The following is a 3853-nucleotide window of genomic DNA, read 5'->3' as shown; positions in this document are numbered from 1 at the left end:
TATATCAAACATTTACGTATTAGATAATGCTGCCCTATTATAATTATTATTTTCCAAAAGTATATTCGTTTAATGAGGAATTTGATATAATAAAGGAAGTGAATGTTAATTAAAATGAGATATATATTTCATAATTATTACATGAGTTTATTAAAAAAATTAATATCAAGGTGTAAACATTAAGCATTTTTAAAGTGAAATTTCAGAATAATACAAACGATGATGTTGTACAATGAAATATAAAATTGAATAGACTGAAAAAAAAAAACACTATTAAAGCAATCAATCTTGAAAATAACATAGTTATGAAAAATTATAAAGTAAGATAAAAATTATAAGATATTAGGAGATTTGTAAAAAGTATATTTAGTAAAAGCGTTACAGTTATTAGAAAAAATAAGACCGTTAAGATTAGTGAAAATACAATATATAAACTAAATTATCACAATAGTAATGAAATGTCATTATTTGATATTTCATATAAATGAAAGATATATCAAATTACATTGATGATATAATAAAATTATTCAAAGTTGCGCCAAAAACTAATGCGAAGTTCTTGCGAACACCAAATAAATAAGAACAAACATAAAAGCTAGCATTTATATTTATAATCAATTTAAAATAAATCAATCATGATTTAGAAAAGAATCTACATTGACGATATATTAAAATTAAATCTATATAACATTTATCATTTTATAAATTATATTACATAACTTTATTTGAATAAATGAAATAGTTGTCAATATTTAATGCAATAGAAAAAACGGTATATTGGTTGTCAATATATGTTTAAATTAGGTAATATTATTATGCAAGGAACGTCTAATTAAAATGCTTATAAATATATAAATATCATAACTATATGAGACGATGAAAGTCGTTCAACTAATAAAATAAAAAATGATGTCTACAAAGAGATCTTTTAATGATTATATATATTTATCGGTTTCAATGTATTTTCTACACATTTCAATAATACCAATAATCATATATTTTTTTATAATCATTATACAATATATATAAACGATTATATGTTTTTTTTATGCGTTTTCCGCGTTTAACTCGGACTATAATCTAGTTTATTAATCAAACCAGCCCACTAATTTATTTTGTGAAACTTGACTTTGTTTTTTCTTATTTATCATTTAATTATAAAATCTAACAAATCTTAATATGTTTTCTTATTTATCTAGAAATATCACAATAATATATAACAAATATTAACTTGTTCCATACCAATGCTTATCACGATAAAATGTTTATATATATATATATATATATATATATATATATATATATATATAATCACAATAAAATGTTACCAACTAAAATGCTGCCTAACAAAATTTTCTAATCATAATAATTTTAAAAAGAATTGAGTATAAAAAACATTTGCCATGCTCGATTGACCGCATATGAACACGAGTAGATGAAAGATTACTAAACTATTAACTGCATAATACCTCCCTTGAGCCAGTAATTCATCAACCAAATGATACACCTATAAAATAAAGAAATAAAAAAAAATCTACAACACAAGATTCTTCAAGATTCGAACATATGACAAACGCACAATCATTCATTTAAGTATGTCTTATGAATAAATAATAAAATGTTTAAGAGTAATTTATTTTATTTAAATACATATCGAACATTTATAAGTGATGACATTTAATTTGTGTAGGATGAATGTTTTTTTATCGTCAACCTCTTATTTTTTAACATTATTATGATTTTATTATTTTCGTTGGGCAACATTTTATTATGATTTGTTATATATTAGTTTGAACATTTTATTATGATATGCATTAATTTGAAACAAATTAATTTCAAATACATATTATTATGATATATATCAGTCAGTTAGTGGTCTTGATAGATGAATAATAATAAAACAAATTAATCTTTGTTAGGTTTAGAAAAGGTTTAAATAGATTGATTAAATAAAACTTGTCATTTAAATGGGTTTGTTTGATAAATCATATTCTAATAAATGAATATTTTTATTTTTATATTGACAAATGTCATAATGCTAGAACTCTTCATTAATATTATATCACTTATTATGTCACTTGTCAACTTATTAGTTATCCATTTCAAATTTTAAATTTTAAATTTCTCATTCTAATTTTCTTAAAATAATATTTGATTCTCTATTTTAAATTTTAAAATTTTTCATTTTAATTATATTAAATTGATAAAATTAGATTAAAAAATAAAATAAAATTAATACAGATAAGGTGATATAACTTCACGTATTTATTTAAACCATCGATTATAATTTTATATAACTAAAAAAATATCTCTTAAACAATAATTTATTTAAAATAATTGATTAATAATTTTGATTTTTTAATATAAAATTTTAATTAATTTTATAACCGTGTTATAAACTAGTCAATTAATCTATACTAATAAATAAAACCCATTTTCTGCCACATGTCATGTCCTCATTGATTTGGACACATGGCATTTTAATAGATTTTTAAAATTACTTATTTTCACATGTAATTTTCTGATTTGTTCACATATCACAACTTATTTCGGTTACAATATTGAGAGAAATAAATGCTTCCTTGAAAAAGAATTGATATATTTATAATGTAATAAATGTCATAATTAATGAGAGCTCTAAAATTGATATTAATATTAAATATTGATTTTAAATTTAAAGTTTAAATATTGATATTAAATTTTTATTTTTAATAAACCCGTGTAGTACACGGGTCTCATACCTAGTAAATAAATAAACTAAGTTTGTAAGGGATAATTAAAAAGACAAATTAATATATTTGGTAAGTGATAAAAGGAGCCAATAGAAAAGAAACACTTAAATGTGTATGTTTAAATATGTATGGTAGGTGATATAAATACCTATTTAAATCCCTTCGTATTTTTGTAAATTTCAGTTAAGGGCAAAAATGTAAGAACATTTTTATGTTAAGTGGAATCATCAAATTGATAGTTGAAATATCAATTCCTTTTTTAATAAAATATACTATGGAAAGATATTACGATATAGAAATACTACTTTCATTATGATTATATTTTATAAAAGTAAATAAAAAACCGAATCAAAATATTATTAACTGTGGAATATTAATTATGAGAAATTAAATTTTTTCCTATTTTTTTATGCCTATAAATGTTCCTACCTAATAAAATTATGATAAGTGTTATCATTCCATATATTTATTTAATAACTCATTAAAGTTACATTAAGAATATATCAAATAAAATTAAATTGAATGGTCATTTGTCATAATTTTAATGGGTATAAATAATTATAGACATAAAAAATAGGAGGTAATCTAATTTCTCATTAATTATTTATGTTAGGATGTAAACTTTGAATGAAATATGCATAATTTTACACTTCAATCATAATCATAATATTTATATAAAACTAGAAAATTTCTCTTTCTAGTTTACGAGGGACGCATGTCGGAAGTCAACTTAAGTCCGATTTATGGTTAAGCATATGAGCAATTTCTATAAAAAATGCACAATGACATTTTCTATATATTACAAAGAGACTTTTGTAGTTAATTTTTAGGAAATCTTCGGAAAAGTTTCAATATTTTACTTTAATTTACGAAAAAATCTCAAACTAAAATTTGTTTAGGAAAAAATCCTAATTACCGGTAAAAGTGACGATTTGACCATATTTTTCCGGTTTGCCGGTTTTATTACTTAATCGGTTTTAATAAAGTCTCATTAATTTACCATAATTTACGAATAAGTCCCAAATTATGGTCAAATAATAGGACTTTAATGAAAATTATGGTAAAATAATGAGACTTTAATGTTTCGGGGTAAGTAATGAAACCGGTAAACCGAGAAATAG

The sequence above is a fragment of the Lactuca serriola genome, chromosome 7 (assembly GCF_051521515.1).
Source record: "Lactuca serriola cultivar US96UC23 chromosome 7, Lser_US96UC23_V15, whole genome shotgun sequence".
NCBI lineage: Eukaryota > Viridiplantae > Streptophyta > Magnoliopsida > Asterales > Asteraceae > Lactuca > Lactuca serriola.
This window is presented reverse-complemented; position numbering follows the sequence as displayed.